This window comes from Pinus tabuliformis, chromosome 5_2 (genome assembly GCF_031772625.1).
Source record: "Pinus tabuliformis cultivar Carrire ecotype Pingquan chromosome 5_2, CPIR1, whole genome shotgun sequence".
Taxonomy (NCBI): Eukaryota; Viridiplantae; Streptophyta; class Pinopsida; order Pinales; family Pinaceae; genus Pinus; species Pinus tabuliformis.
In genome coordinates, this window is record NC_142306.1 from 614,685,541 (window position 1) to 614,703,594 (window position 18,054).

The window sequence follows — 18,054 nt, forward strand, 5'->3', positions numbered from 1 at the left end:
GACCATGGTATTGTAAGTGAAATGGTATATATAGATGAGTCATAGTGATTCTAGAGAAGATCATTGCTTTGGGAAAGAAGCTAAGGCAGGAACGGTCATTTTATTATACTTAGGTGAAAGGGGAAGGCTCCTGCAACTGAGTGTGCGGAGACCTTGGTAAGTCTGCAGGTTGAGTGAGCAGGGCAAAGAAGGTCGGTTTTGAACATCCTATGAACTCTCTTGCTTCCCATAAAGGTCAAATAAATCATACTCAATAATGGGTCTAACTCAGGGATTCGATTCATGATAGAACTAAGAGAGGCTTAGTCTATTCACTCGTCTAGAGATCAAACATAGTCTCATTGGATATACATTGAAACAAAGGATCTAATAAATCTTGGAACACTTAAACAACTAAGGGACAATCAATTTCACATAGAAAATTCACATATATAACATTGAATATCAACCCATACATGGTGTATATATGCACATAGGATTGTTGCAAGAGAATGAAACCTAGCCCTATCATACCACATAAAATTACCATTGAAAAATACCCCCCCAAAAAAATTATAATCCTCCCTTAGTGACCTCGTCACCTTGACATTCTTCTAGAAAAAGTAGTCCACAAAACTTAGTTCTACTCCTCATATAGCTTTTCCTTATCCTTAACTCGAATCTCCTATTGTATATCTCAAACCTTTTTCCTTAGCCAACTATTTTTGGTTTCTAAATTGAGGCACACGTGTGGCTATAAATACTAGTTTTTTGGGCTATCCTAAAGCTGACTTTTCACCTAATGGGTTAACTTGACACTTAGTAGGCCAAATTTTTCTATTGACATTGTGTATATATCCATGAACCCAAAAAAATTCTTTTCTACTCAACTACAAGGACTTAGGAGGCACACGGCCTATCAGTGGAAAAGTCTCGAAATAAGTTGGTTGATAGTGTAGCTCTCATTCTCATTTGGACTACCTTGTTAAATATAAACACTTATGAGGGGTAAGGAACCTTCCTCTTGGTTGTAAAATACCATCCTTCTAGGTCTAACATCTTTCTTCTACATGGTCCTCATGGATTTGACATCAATGACAACACTAGTTCAACAAGCCTAAGACATCCTTTTAATTAGACTATACTTGAGATCATAACTTAACATATTGAAATTTTGATGTAAAGTGAAGTCTCTTATACATCTCACGTTTACATTCCTTCTTTTACTCTATATAATTGAACCGTGTCTATTGAGAACTCAACACAACATCTTCATCATGACTATGTTGAATGAAGTATTCAGGTGTATTTAGTGGAAGTTTAGCCAATCCATCCTTTCACTTATTATCAACATTGCTCCAAAATTGAATATATGAAAGATCAAAATTTTCCTCCCATGGAGAAAGTTGTGAATGATATTCCCTTTTAGTTGAGACATCATGGTTGAGACATCTAAATTTCCCTTTTTATTTTCTTGAAACCATATTGAAAAGTTTAGAGATAAACACCACTTTCATGAATATTTTCTTAAATGACTTTCCAATTGAAATACTCTTCTTTCTTAAATAAGAATCTTATATTTGTAGGTAGAGAATTCTCATAGTAGCTAAAAATGAGGAAATTGTCTAGAAGCTCTTCTTGAGGAATCCATGAAGAATTTTTATAAATTGTTGGGATGGGGTCCCTAGGGTTAAGTTTTGGTCAAATTTTCAGTTAAATTTTGTATAAAATGTAAAGTCTCTACGAAATGTGGAAGTGGAGCACGAAGATAGGCAAAGTAAAAGGGACTTTAGTCCCTTAGGTGGGTAAGTAACAGGACAGTTTTGAGACCTGCCCATGGTCCATGTACCATGGTATTGTAAGTGAAATGGTATATAGAGATGACTCATAGCGAGTCTAGAGAAGTAACTAAGAGAGAAGATCATTGTTTTGGGCAATAAGCTAAGGTAGGAAAGGTCATTTTCATGTACTTAGGTGAAAGGGGAAAGCTCCTGGAATTGAGTGTGTGGAGACCTTGGTAAGTCCACAGGCTACATGCGCATGGAAAAGGAGTATGTAGTTGAATGATTATACTTAATAAAGATAGTTTTGAGCCAATTCTGATGCATCTGTGTGTTATTTCTTATTTCTACAAGTATCTATGATTTCTCTCTCTGTTAAACTTTATATGAATTAATGCTTATATGGTGCGCAAAAGTAGTAGATCAGTAATATTTATGCATGTTATGAATACTTAAGAACATTCGTGAAGATCAGGAAGCTGTTTAGGTGAATTAACTGTAATCATCTTTTTTGGAAGGGTTAGAGTTCGAAAAGATATATCTAAGCTCTAGGAACCACAAGAACCTATCACATTGACCTTTGGATGCAAAAACCTAGTTATGTCATCCCCCAATACTGCTTTAGGTGAGACTGCAGCCCGTGCTACACAGGTTGTTGCTGAAAGGGCTAGTAGTTAGGGTTTTGTTGGTTGGTGTAGATAACGTTGAACTTGGGTTAGGTCCCATCAAGCCAACAAATGGTTCCTTTGCTAGGACTGAGATCTTGCTAAAGAGATGTGTGATAAATGGTTTCCCATGAAGAAATAAATTTAGAAGTGGACCGATCAAAAACTTCACGCGTTTGCAGCACAGGAAAACATAAATTTGTGCTTGTCCAAGGAAGAGTGGCTGAATAGATACCTGTACACAGATGAACTTGAGATCTTCTTTTTCTCTTTTCCTTATGAATTGCACGAGTGGTTGTCCAAGTTAACGGATATTCAGGGTACGTGGAAGCTTGACGATCCTATTGTGTGGACCCTAAAACTGCTGAAGCATTTGGAGGCTTCATAAAATAACATCGTACAGGCCTTTGATCACTGGATCAATCGTATTTTAGGAGGATTCATCATTGAGTTCACGATCGATATGACCGTTAGCTATAGTGAAGGAGAGCGTAGGTTCTTCAAGGGACCAAGATGTAAGTACTTAAAATCTCTGAAAACCTAGATTAAGATGTTGTTGTGTTAAAAGTGAGTTATTCCATTACATTGATGTTTGGGACTACATGAAGTGGAAAACCCTTTAGAAGAAATGAAGAATCAGGTTCTAAATATAGTCTACTGTTAGGATCTCCTGATAGTGATGATGAAGGAACTATTCTGAGAACACCACAAAGTGAGCTACAAATAGTAAGCCAGGGTATCCCGGGGATACCGCATCCATCCACTCCACCACCACCTCCACCTCCGCAACATACACCTACACCTCCACCCCCACCCCCACCTCCGCATCAACCCTTCAATATGGTGAACATGGTGAAGATGTCAGTTTTTAAAGGGGTGGGAAGTGAGGACACTGAACAATTCTATATCGTCACAGATGTTGTGTGGAAGGCACAACAGATTATTGATGATAATATGAAGAAGGCGTAGCTCGTCACAATGCTGTAGGATAGGGCATTGACTTGGTATATCAAGTTCTGTACGGATAAACCTGGCACGATGATGGCAGAGACTCAGAAGGCATTGGATAGAGAGTTTAAAAATCCTAACTCTCAGACGTAGTCTGAAACAGAGTTTAAGGAAATACAACAAAAGGAAAATGAGCCTATGTGGGACTTTGATCAGAGGCTAAAATGCCTGATCTGGCAGGCTAATAAGAAGATCACGGATGATCGACACAGATACTAATACACTGCTTCATTATTGCCTCATCTAAGATTTCCATTATCACAGTAGAAAATAGGAACATAAGCAGAATTTGTGGAGATCACGATGAGGTTGGAAGCCTCAACAGTGCAGGATATAAACAATGGAGTACAACAGATTCAGTCGTAGCTGGCATGCCTACACATGGAGTTTCAGAGCTTGAAGATAGGAAAGGAAGCTTAGCTTGAGTTGTGCATTGAAATTTGGTGAATAACATGTAAAAATAAGGGACATGCTACGGATCATTGTCTTGTTTATTAAAATTACCTGATTGGAGGAGGTCTTGTTCCTTTGAATCCTAAGAACATTGTTGGACCAAGCGTAGGAGTACCCTTATGGTGTGTTATCTTCCATATAAATGGGAAGCACATGACTAACCATTGTCACCTCTTGCAAAAGTTTGTACAAACTCTGCAACAGTTGTTTTTTACCTTATGTAAATTGGTTCTACATGATGAATGACACTGCTGAAGCTATGAATTAATGATGGATTAGACGCCTACATATCAGATGCAAGCTAAAATTGGGCTCAAGATCAGGCCAAGGGTGTAGTACATGGAGGATTCCAATGTTGTGGAAGAGGAAGAGGAGGAAGGGCTGGAAGATTTCGTGGACAAATTATTTTCTGTAATTGTGGAGAAGCATAACATTTTTCCAGCAACTATCAAAACCTAATTCATCCATCATGTCAATATCGCAAACAGTTTGATCATGTGATAGAGGATTGCCTGATGCTGATAACCAAAATGTAGGAGAAAAAGACTCAACCAATGATGCAAAATATACAGATGATGAGGGTGGAGACTTGTGAAGAGGACCATAGCATCAATATCATGACGCAAAGTGGTATTACCATGGGAGAAGATAAAGGAAAGCAGCCAGAAACCAAAGGTTGGGTGCGTAAGGATACCAAAAAAGAGGTTAGATTTGATCTCAACAAGGCTAAAGAAACTTTTATGGAAGCCAAGAAGAACTTTGTTGAGGCTTCTACATTAGGAAGTCAAGAGAAATCAGCTAAAAACAATGAAGCATAGGACGTGGATCCCTCGTTATTGGCTACTTTTCTCAAAACCTATATGAAGTTATTGCTAGATAGGAAGGTGGTGGAAGGAATCCAAGAGCTAATTGAAAATTGTATGGGAAAAATCAAGACTCCTCTCGAACAACGCGCTATGATAAAATTAGGTAAACATAAGAAGCAGATAGGGCGTGAAATGAGGTTTACCGTGCAGATTGTAGAGTACGAAATGGATCAAGTCATCCTAGATCTAGGCTCTGATGCGAATGTGATGCCAAAGAAGACGTGGGAAAGTATCAGGAGACTTGTGCTACAATGGTATCCTATATAGCTACGCATGGCCAATCAACAGAAGATCATTCCTATGGGGTGCTTGTATGGGGTAACAGTAGACATTGAGGGAGCAAGCACTCTAGCCAACTTCGAAGTAATTGAAATAGTGGATGACAACAATCCTTACCCTCTGTTATTTGGAATTTATTGGGCCTTAATTTGAAAAAGTGAAGAATGACATTGAAAGGAAGGCACTCTACGTTATTGTCCCATTAGATCCCACTAAAGGAGTGCGCTACACTGAACCAATCTGCAACTATGAAGAATAAGACAATTTGGATCAAATATATAAGATCATTGTGTGCGATGAATATTGGATCAATTCCACTACAAATGGGTGAATTACATGATAGAGATAGCTCCTATACCTCAGATTTAGATGAAGAACTCGAGCATTAGAAAAATAAGTTGCACGAAGTCTCAACACTACGTTGTAATGACAAAATCGCTTCATTACATATCTACAGAGGTACGACATCTACCTCATTATGATGGTCTAAATGATGTTAACTTATTTTTGGAACAGTTTGAAAAGGAGGTGCCAGAGGAATATCGATTCCAGGCACTAGATCTGGTGTTGAGTGCTACGCCTGCATGATAGAGGGGGACACATAAGCATAGATTTGCTGACTGGAAAGAGTACAAGTGAATGATGAAGCTAAGGTTCAGGTACACGAATACCTGCCTGACAGAGAAATACTCAAGTAAGGATGATCCACGAGAGCATTTGGTGCAATGGACTAAAACCTGGGGGATGAGCTGTTTAGTCAATTTAGTGTTATCTAAATTGCTAGTATTTATTGTCAACCCGGGGCTCGTAAGCTGATGAAGTGAAGGTGTACTATATGTACTTAAGTATCCTCTTAGAGTTTTTCTTTTCGTTGGGGGTGTTGTTGCGGTTTAATTATGTTCCTAAATGTAATGAGAATTTATAAACAAGTGAGTGATGGTGTGTGTGTAGAGTGAATTCTAAATGAGTGGAAGTGTGTGTTGAGTGATTTCTAACTATTTGCTTGAAAGGAAATGCTTGGAATGAATAAATGAAATTGAAATGACTTGAAATAAACTTGAAAGCAAATGACCACTACCAATGGCACTAGACACCGTTCAAGTTGCTGCTAATAAAAGGAAAAAGAGTCACTTTTAAAACCCAAGAATGAAGATTATCTCTCTCTAACTCAATGCCTCAAAGCACATGTACTGTGTAAAGCACGGAAAGAAAGTAGCTTAAGTGGAATTATAAAAGTGAGAAAAATATGCTTGAAAGACTAATGATAATAATTTGCTATTTCTAATACTCCACTTCAGCCATATGTACTATGGGAAGCATGATTAGAAAGTAGTGAGGAAATAGTCTAGGAAACACTTTAAAATCAAAACTTTTACTTTAAAGACTAGTGGTAATGATTTACTCTTTCTAACTCAATACTTCAAAGAACATGTACTGTGTAAAGTAAGGAAAGAAAGTAGCTTAAGAACAGTCCAAAAAGCACCCAAACAAGCTGCAAGTTAGTGATATTTTGATCTTAAAAGATAGTAGTTTATGATGAAGATCATTCATGTATGTTAACAGCTCTTTGAGAAATAAGATTAAAAACTAACTATAAAGACAAAGGCAGCACTTGAATTGTCAACTTCAAATACCATTAGCTGTAAAGCAAACACAACACATATAAAAATAAATCCCGGGCTAAAAGAAACCTGCAAAGAAATAACACTGATCAGCTGAAAATAAAGGAAAACAAGTAAATAAAACTATACATGCTTAAGGAAACAAATGAGAAAATGATGAAATGCTGCACATGAAATACTTTACAAAGGCTGAGATGAGCAGGGGCCCTCTGTTCATTCAGCCACAAGAGAACTCAAAGATCTGGAAACTTCAAAACAGTGCTATATTGATTTCTCCATTTGCAAAAAGTTTACAAAACAGAGTGCTGGAATAGCACTAGAAAACAGAGTTCACAAACGCTTCTAAATTCAACACGAGTGCAGCAAAATACAACTAATCAAAAGTTCTTTGAGCGTACGCAGACGCATCAATTTATAGGAATTTCTAAGCTATCCTTTGCGTACAGCTAGTTAACAGAAAAACGATAACAGTCATGCGTATTAAATGGCTCTTTGACACATCACGGTTGCATAAACGAGTTTGGTGGTTCCTGTCATCATGGATAATAAATCCCTGTTGGATTGCGTCCCCTGCCGTCTTTAGAACCTGGACAAATCACCATTGGAGATGACGTGACCAAATAGCTTTCAAACACCGTTAAACCACTTTGAGTTGACCGTGGTTAAACCAGCTTTGACCATGGATGAAAGTGACGTAGATGGTTGGAACAATAGGATAGGAACCTCGACCACACTGATACCTGAGTGCCCATGTGGCCCGTCTAGCAAACTGACACGTGGATCATAGTGTTTAACAAAAAGGCTGCAGGATCTTCAGATAGCTGCGGGATCATCAGATAGCTGCGGAATTCCTGCAAGTAAGTCAAAAACTAAACAAATAGTCATCTATTAGCAAAACTTGCTTGATCATGCTTATTGACACTGAATGTAATGATCTGAGAGGTTTTATGGTGAAAATGAGGCAAAAGTGAAGGAAAGATAAGGAAAAGTGGAGGAAAATGGTAGACAAATGGGTGTAAAATAGAGGTTCTACATACCCCCACTCCGAGGGTATTGCATGTCCTCATGCAATGAAAACACAATTCAATCCATCTGCTGGGATGCCTCAGCTAGGACATCCAACCTCCTTCTCTTCCTTTGTGTAGAAACATTAACCTTTGGCCTTTTGAACATGCATCTGAATTTCAAATTAATTAAGGCTCTGTTCAGCCTTCTGCATCTCTTCTTGAGTCTGCTATGTTTCTTCTGCCACATGCTCATGTGAAGATAGGTATTATCTTGGATTGCCTTGGCAATATCAGCTTGCTGCTTCATTTCTTCATTTCTCTGTTTAATGTGACGGTTCAGCACTTCCAGTTCATAGATTTCTTGTCTAAGTAAATCTATTTGCTGCTCATGAGGTATGACATTACTTGGGCCAGCAGTGTTTTGCTCTAATGTCTCATAATAGTTGTACACCTCTTGTTGAACTGGGTCAACAATTGGTGACCTCCTTGGACTATATTCATGCTCAATTTCAGTTTCAAACTCCGGCTGAAATGGACTGTCTTCTCTTGGAGGAGTAGCTGCCTCACGTGATGATGGACTATCCTCAAGGTCTGCTTGTGTAGCACCCTTCTCAGGTGTGCTAAGATCAACGAAGAGTGTCCTCGTGGCTTTCCTTTTATTCTGCAATCTACTACTCCTTCTTACAGTGGCAGCACTATGTGTTTCTTTTTGTGCCTTTTCCTTTGGTTTTTGAGCTTTTACTTTCTCAAAGAGGGCAGTTTTCTCATGGAGTTTAGTTATCCTTTGTGCTAAAGGCTGGTTATCTCTTTCTTCACCACTAGAATGCTCTGGGGTCTGGTCAGTTTCTCGGATTATGGATTTCCCCTTATCTTGTTTTTGTTTCTTTTTGTCCTCTCTTTTCTTTTTGGCAGCTTCCTTAGCAAGTTCAGCGAGGGTTTCCGAGATGACCTCTTGAGCACTGTCTTCAGTGGGTTCAATCTCAGGTTCAGGATGATGGACTTCTATTTCTTCTACAGTTTGTCCTTCTAAGACATCAGTCTCAGAGATATTTTCCCTTCTCTTCCTTCTGCTCTTTCTAGGTATAGAAGACTCTCCAGGCTCTGCAAAATGATTCCTTACAAGGAATTTTTCCCATGTGTCTTGTTTTTCTTTTAACTGTTCTTCTATCAGTAACTTTACAAGACCATGGTGACAGAGGTAAGCTTCTACATTTCGTGGATTTCGTTGAGCCATGGAACACATTTTCCTAAGGCTTTGAAATAGGAAATAAGGAAGGTTTATATCATGTTCTCCTTGGAACTGCAGCATAATTTTACCATGATAGACATACAACACTCCAAATCTCCCTTCACAGGTGAAAAACTTTTGTACTAATAACAATAGAATTTTCCATTCTTCTTTAACATGGGAAATTGGAATGCCTTTGGTAAAAACACTTGTGTCCATACCTGGGTTTTTAAAAATCCGCTTCCATTGTTGATCCTGGACTGCCCGGTTTTTGAACCAACGTTCACCGGTTTGTGGAAGAGAGGTAGCCCTTGCTATGCTTCCTTCGCTGACTGTAACTGTTAAATCTCCCACCTTTGCCTGGCTGTCCTTATCCATAAACGATCTTGCAAAGGCTTTGGTTACTTCCTTATGGTAGCCCTTAAACTTTCTGATACATTGTAACCAATTGGCTTTTTGTAGTGCCTCCTCAACCTGTGGATATGCCTCCAAGAATTTCGAACCTTCCGGTTCAGCCCTCAGAAGCTTTCCCATCGACTCTTCAGCTTTGTTTAAACACAAATTTGATGGTGACCTTACACAGTAACTCCGTAACTTCACACAGTAACTTCTCGGTCTCTGTTCAGACTCTGTGGAACAGAGGGTATACGGTGCATAAACAGTCTTAGACACCAGGAATTCACGGCTTGAATTTAGAGTTAAGCGGTGGAATTAGCGTGGACACGGTAAAAACAGTGGCTAACAGTCGTAATACGACTGTATTACAGGTTTACGGCTATACGGCAGAGGGAAAACAGAGGATGGTTTATGGAGGTAATCATAGTGAGTGAAAACGAAACAAGGGAGATAATGGCGAGGAATAGGGTGTTATGAACATAAAGGGTTTTGAAATGACGAACGGAACGGCTACATTCTCCAATTTCGGATGTGGAGTGACACATGGCTGTGGGACGAGAGCTGAGAGACGTAATGCGGTAGGTTACGTCATTAGGGTACAAGACCTTAATGACCGAAACAGCCACATGTAATTTCAAAAATCGTGGTTATTATGAGCTGGTAGACGTGGAGGATTCGGAGATTTGTAGTCGCATGGGAAAAAGAAAATGGGTAATCATTACGTTTAGTGGCCAACAAAACATAACCCAGAAAGTTCGCATAATGAAACAACCATAGGTTTAGAGTTTTGAACGTACCTCGGATCACATTCGATTTGGCTTCTGATGATTTACTAACCTTTTGTTAACTTTATTGCTAACACATGATCTTTTCTCCTTGTCTTTGATGATTTTGAACTGTAAATATTTTCTTCAGACAAACTGTGTTTCTTGTGCAGATACAGAAGGCTGCAGGAAAGCTAGTCGGCTGTAGGATTGTCAAATGGCTGCAGAAGCTGTAATGAAGTCTTCTAGCTGCATAAAATACTTTAGTTACCTAAAAAAACTTTATTAATGAAGTGAAATGGAATGAATGAATGAGTGAATGAGTGAAAAGCAGTGAGGTGAAGTGAAGATGGTAAGATGAAAGAAAATGGTGAGATGAAATAAATGAAATGGAAATGAAAGAAAGAGAGAGATTTTTTTTTTTTTTGGAAAACATGAGGTGTCAGGTGACCCTGATTTTCACCTTATGTTTTCTGCATGAGACTGCCAATCAGAGATTGGTTTTCAGGTTCATACATTTATTCATTTTTCTTTTTTTTTTTTTTTTTTTTTTTTTTCTTCTTTTTTTTTTTTTTTTTTTTTTTTTTATTGAAATTGAAATTGAAAGAAACAGAGATTAGGCTGATGGAGGAGAAGAATTCTTCTCCACCAGCCTCATTTCAGAATCGCCTTGGAATAACTTAACAAACTCCTCTCTTGAGAGTGGCTTGTGGTAGACTTTTAACTGGTGGCCATTCACAATAAAGGGAGTTTGAAGTTCATCAATGGTCTTCACTCTAACTGCTCCATTGTTAAAGACTTCATCAATCTCATATGGCCCAAGCCAATGAGTTTGAAATTTTCCTTTGAAGTCTTTAAATTTTGAATCAAACAATAGTGCCCAATCACCCTTTTGAAACTTCTTTTCTTTGATATGTCGATCATGCCATTTGCTTCTTTGGTGCTGAACTAGATCGGTTCTTAGAATTGCATCTTGTCTCATTTCATCTAGTTCATTTAACTGGTCCATTCTGTGCTTCTGGGCTTCTGTTAAGCTCATCCCCAATTGAACTGCTGTCTTGAAGGTCTTGATTTGGAACTCAATGGGGAACAGGACTTCCTTCCCATAAACAAGTTCATAGGGAGAATGTCCTGTAGTGTTCCTCCATGTAGTTCTATAGGCCCATAAGGCTTCAGGAAGCCTTTCTGCCCAATCTCTTCTATGAAGATGAACAGTCTTTGTGATGATGCTTTCAAGAACTTTATTTGTAGATTCTACTTGACCATTCGCTTGCGGATGGTATGGAGTAGATGTTCTATGCTTAATCTTATATTCCTCCATCAGCTTTTCCACCATCCTTGATGTAAACTGGCTTCCCTGATCTGTTACAATTTCTCTTGGGACACCAAAACGAGTGAAAATATCCTTGAAAAGAAATTGAACAACTGAATTTTCAGTAGCAGAAGTTAATGCTATAGCTTCTACCCACTTGGTAACATAATCAGTACAAACCAGTATATATCTATTTTGCTTGGATGGCGGATTAATTGGTCCAACAAAATCTAGAGCCCATTTCTCGAAAGGTTCGATACATACCTGTGGCTGTAGTGGCATTTCATTTGAAAGAGTTGGTCTCCCAGTTCTCTGACAACTGTCACACCTTTTAACATATTGCTTGGCATCCTTAAAGAGAGAAGGCCAATAATATCCTGATGAAAGGATTTTATAGGCAGTCCTCTTATCAGAAAAATGTCCGCCACAAGGTTCGTCATGACATGCTTTAAGGATGTCAGGCATCTCATCCTCTCGTACACATCTTCTGATCATCAAATCTGGCCCTGTTCTGAACAATTCATTAGAAATCCAAGAATAAAGTGAACTATCCTGAATAATTTTCCTTTTCTCATTAGGAAATAAATGTAAAGGTAATTTTCCAGTAACTAAATAATTAGCAATATCATCATACCAAGGAGTCTTGGTAGTTACTGCAAACAAATACTCATCTGGAAATTTGTCCTCTACCGGAGAGTTCTCATTAGTGTTTTGGATTCTGGACAAGAAGTCAGCTACTGTGTTCTGCTTACCTGGTCGATCTAACACAGTTATGTTGAATTCTTGTAAAAGCAAAAGCCATCTTGTAACTCTACCATTAGTGACTGGTTTGTTCATGAGGTATCTAATGGCAGAGTGATCAATGTGGACAAAGGTTTCATAGCCGGTTATATAGTGTCTAAACTTGTTTATAGCATGAACAACGGCTAGAAACTCCTTTTCAGTAACAGTATAATTTAACTCAGTAGGAGTCAAATTCTTACTCGTATAATAAATGGCATAAGGGATCAAATCCTTTTGTCCCAAAACAGCTCCTAAAGCTGTATCTGAAGCATCAGTAGAAATGTGGAAAGGGAGTTTCCAATTTGGACCCCTTAAAATGGGTGCTTCAGATATTCTAGACTTTAAAGCTTCAAAGGCAGATTGACATTCAGGATCCCACTTAAATTCACAATCTTTGGTAAGTAATTTGAAAAGAGGGGATGCTATCTTTGTGAAGTTTTCAATAAATCTTCTGTAATAACCAGTAAACCCAAGAAAACTTCTAACATCTCTTTGGCAATTTGGAACAGGTAACTTAGAGATGACTTCTACTTTAGATCTATCAACTTTGATTCCATCTCCTGAAATATGATGTCCTAAAACAATCCCTTCAGTAAACATCATAAAACACTTTTCATGACTTAAAGAAAGATTTGTTTCCTTACATCTTACCAGTACTTTTTCCAAATTTGCCAAAGCTTCTTCAAATGTATTACCATAGACTGTGAAATCGTCCATGTATACCTCTACACAATCATGAATTAGATCTGAGAAAATTCCTAGTACAGCCCTTTGAAATGTGGCTGGTGCATTGCATAAACCAAAAGGGAGTACTCGATAGGCAAAAGTCCCCCAAGGACAAGTAAAGGTGGTTTTGTCTTGATCTTCAGGTGCTACCTGAATCTGATTGTAACCACTAAAACCATCCAAGAATGAGAAATACTTTTTACCTGCTAAAGTGTCTAATACCTGATCAATAAAAGGTAGGGGAAAATGATCCTTTAAGGTTGCCTTGTTCAATTCTCGATAGTCAATGCAAACTCTCCATTTACCATTCTTTTTGGGCACTATAACCAAGGGAGAAACCCATTGGCTATCTAAAATGGGGTAAATGAAGTTTACCTTGAGCAATTTCTGAAGTTCTTCCTTCACAATTTCCCTAAGATTTGGATTCATCCCTCTTTGTGGCTGCCTAATAGGTCTGCTGTTTTCTTCAATGTAAATATGATGAATACAAGTCTTAGGGTCGATTCCTTTCATGTCGGTATATTCCCATGCAAAGGCAGTGGAATGTTTTTGCAACAGTTTAGTTAATTCTTCTTGTTGTAGTCTTTCCAAGTTTTTGTTAATGTTTAATGTTTTTTCTGGAAAGATTTCAACTGTAGAACTACCAAACTCTTCCATTGAGAAGAGAGACATTTGTCTAGAGGAGAGATATTCAATATCTGCGTCTAACTGGAATTGTGAAGAGTCATATTCTAAAGGTGCCTCAAAATTTTCTAATGTATTTAGAATTTGACTGTCCTCACTGATTTCAGAGATGGTTAGAACAGGTTGAAGAGTTTCCTCATCATTAATCCACTCATCTTCTCCTATTTCTGTTATTGCCTTTGCGGGAGGATACAAGTTGAATTTCTTGGTAGAATTACCATCTGATATATACATGTCTCCCGACCTACAACTTATGAAAGCATCAGCTGTGGCCAGCCAAGGTCTTCCTAAAATAAGAGGATGTCCTCCTAGATTGTTCTTGGGAGTTAAAATCATAAAATCAACTGGATACTCCCAAGAGTCTAGTGAGACTGGAATGTCTTCCAATACACCATCAGGTTTAATGATTGATCTGTCTGCAAGTTGCAGCAAAGTAGGTGTAAAGAGAAGATTAGGAAGTTTTAACTGATCCATGGTCTGTCTACTCATAATGTTGATAGCGGCTCCTAAGTCAATCAAAGTATTTGGGATTTCAACCCCATTAATATGAGTTTTAACAATAGGGCTACCGGGATCTACATATTTTTGCATGGTAATTTTACCCATCATAATGTCTGCAATTTTTCCAACTAGATGTATCCTTTTTGTGTCTCTGGTTCTTTTTATTGTTTTTTTCAAACTCATCTCCTTTATTGTCTTTGCTAGAATGGGAATCTCCTTAATGGCTGTTAACAAGGGGATCTTGATACAGACATTTTTTAATTCATCTAGAAAGCTATAGTCAGGCAACCAAATCTGCTTCTCCACTCCTTTATCAATTTGCAATCTTTCAGGAAAAGGAGGAATAGCTGAAGATGTAGGTTGCTCTACTAAGGGAGTTGATTCTTTTTCTTTTTCTTTAATGCTTGGGTTTTGAAGGGATACTTCAGAACCTTTATTGGCTTTGAGAGATTCTTCCTCAGAAATGCTTGGTTGTTGAGTACTTGTAGAAGGTTGGTCTAAGATTCTACCTGATCTGAGTTGGACCTCATTGAGAGGGACAACCATATAGGTAGGGAATGGTTGACCTTCCATAAGTGGTTGACCTTCCATCACATAAGCATTTTGAGGATTCCTATTATTGGGGTTTGGTTGAGGTTGAGAGGGAAGTTGATTTGGCCTCTGCTAAGATTGTAACAAGAGTTGAGAATTTTGATTTTGTGGAGGAGGTTGTTGTTGAGGGAATGGTAATGACAATTGTTGACCTTGATTTGGAAGTTGGGGAGCTTGCTGATTCTGAAAGGATTGAGGATATTGGGCAAATCTCCCATAAGGATTTTGCATTTGCATGCTTTGCAACCATGCTTGGAAAGGATTTTGTGGTTGTGACCAAGGTTGTTGCCAAGGATTCCAATTTGGTGGGGGCTGGAAATTCATAGAGTTGTTAAACCCTTGATTTTGCTGCCCCTGCCAAGGTTTCCTTGCAACAAAACAAAGAGATTCAAGCGTACTTGGATCTTCTTGAAAGACTGCTTTGAGGCCAGGGATTGAAGGACATTCCTTGGTCTCATGGGTTTCTGAGCAAATTACACAGGTTTCCACAACTTGTGCTTCCAAGGGACATTCCCTTAAAGCATGCTTCTTTCTACACTTCGGGCAAAAAATGGTCATAGCCTCGGCTTCTGCCTTTTGTTTATTCTGAATCTTAAGGGTATCAATTTGTTCACTAAGACTCCCTAAGATGTCAGTTTTAAATTCATCTAGCATATTACCGATTTCAGCCCTACTCACTGATCCTGTTGCAGATTTATTTGCCCTAAGGAGAGAAGGATCTCTAGGCCCTTTTTGAGTTTTTGATTTGCCTCTTGAGAGATGGGTACATAGTTCTGCTATATCACTGAGAGGAAGTTGAGAAATATCCCCTTTCCCCATCATGTTTAAGATATCTATCCACTCATCCCTAATGGCTTTTAATAAGAGGGCTTTTAAGGTCTCTTCATCCAAGGTGCTCATTTTTGCTCTTTTTAAATTATATTGAAATCTCTCAAGTAAATCTTCTAAGCTCTCATCTTCTTTTTGCATCATTTTAAAAACTTCACCCTTATGATCAGTAGGCATACAATAGTCCAAATACCTATCCAAAAAGGTTTGTTTCATTTCATCCCAGGTCCTAATGGACTGAGTAACTAATCCCATGAACCATTTCAAAGCTTGATCTTTTAATGTTGATGGGAACAGTTTGAGTTTCTGAGTATCATCCAGATAGTCATAAGTTCGACACACAACTTCAAATTCAAACAAGAATGTTTCAGGGTCCTCAGTTCTTAATCCATGAAAATTTGGGAGGACGGATGGTGATATGTTTTTCATGGTGGCTCGGGAGTCCTCATCAACAATGGGAAACCCAAATGTGTTATCCCCATATCTATTTCCTCCAATGGGACCTCTACCTCCTCCATTGTTATTGTTATTTCCTCCTCCTCCTCTACCTCTACCTCTACCGCCTCCTTCTTCCTCTGCCATGATGATTCTCCTAGGGATTTCAAAATCTTCTGGTTCTTCTACAAGGGGTGAATGAGAAGAGATTTCTCCTTCCTCTTCAGGTGAGTCTATTTCCTCAATTACAATTGGTTGTCTGGTAGGAGAAAGAGAAGAGTCTCTTCCTAGTTCAAACTCAATAGAAGGTATAGGAGAGTCAACTCTTGGTTCTTGAATTTCAGGACTAGGAGTTTCGGTTGGAGATAAGGGAGGTATCTCTTGTCTATCTCTTGAAGCAGATGGACTTGTAAAAATTGAACTTCGAGCTCTAGTTAAAAACCTTCCCCTAGAATCTCTAGCTCTATGCATGTCATTTTTATTTTATCCTCAAGTCAAGTTAAATAGTTCTTTTTCTGATCTTCCAGTTCACTCTAGGTGCAAGAAGAGAGCATACTTAAGAAACTATTAGATTAATAACTTTTCCTTTCTGATCCTCCAGATCACTTCAAAGTGCAAGAGGAGAGCATACTTAGATAGGTTATTAACTTCTTTTCTTGAAGTTGTTGTTTTTTTTTTTTTTCTAAGAATATGGCTACTTAATTTCACTTCCCCGGCAACGGCGCCAAAATGTTTACTCAATTTAGTGTTATCTAAATTGCTAGTATTTATTGTCAACCCGGGGCTCGTAAGCTGATGAAGTGAAGGTGTACTATATGTACTTAAGTATCCTCTTAGAGTTTTTCTTATCGTTGGGGGTGTTGTTGCGGTTTAATTATGTTCCTAAATGTAATGAGAATTTATAAACAAGTGAGTGATGGTGTGTGTGTAGAGTGAATTCTAAATGAGTGGAAGTGTGTGTTGAGTGATTTCTAACTATTTGCTTGAAAGGAAATGCTTGGAATGAATAAATGAAATTGAAATGACTTGAAATAAACTTGAAAGCAAATGACCACTACCAATGGCACTAGACACCGTTCAAGTTGCTGCTAATAAAAGGAAAAAGAGTCACTTTTAAAACCCAAGAATGAAGATTATCTCTCTCTAACTCAATGCCTCAAAGCACATGTACTATGTAAAGCACGGAAAGAAAGTAGCTTAAGTGGAATTATAAAAGTGAGAAAAATATGCTTGAAAGACTAATGATAATAATTTGCTATTTCTAATACTCCACTTCAGCCATATGTACTATGGGAAGCATGATTAGAAAGTAGTGAGGAAATAGTCTAGGAAACACTTTAAAATCAAAACTTTTACTTTAAAGACTAGTGGTAATGATTTACTCTTTCTAACTCAATACTTCAAAGCACATGTACTGTGTAAAGTAAGGAAAGAAAGTAGCTTAAGAACAGTCCAAAAAGCACCCAAACAAGCTGCAAGTTAGTGATATTTTGATCTTAAAAGATAGTAGTTTATGATGAAGATCATTCATGTATGTTAACAGCTCTTTGAGAAATAAGATTAAAAACTAACTATAAAGACAAAGGCAGCACTTGAATTGTCAACTTCAAATACCATTAGCTGTAAAGCAAACACAACACATATAAAAATAAATCCCGGGCTAAAAGAAACCTGCAAAGAAATAACACTGATCAGCTGAAAATAAAGGAAAACAAGTAAATAAAACTATACATGCTTAAGGAAACAAATGAGAAAATAATGAAATGCTGCACATGAAATACTTTACAAAGGCTGAGATGAGCAGGGGCCCTCTGTTCATTCAGCCACAAGAGAACTCAAAGATCTGGAAACTTCAAAACAGTGCTATATTGATTTCTCCATTTGCAAAAAGTTTACAAAACAGAGTGCTGGAATAGCACTAGAAAACAGAGTTCACAAACGCTTCTAAATTCAACACGAGTGCAGCAAAATACAACTAATCAAAATTTCTTTGAGCGTACGCAGACGCATCAATTTATAGGAATTTCTAAGCTATCCTTTGCGTACAGCTAGTTAACAGAAAAACGATAACAGTCATGCGTATTAAATGGCTCTTTGACACATCACGGTTGCATAAACGAGTTTGGTGGTTCCTGTCATCATGGAT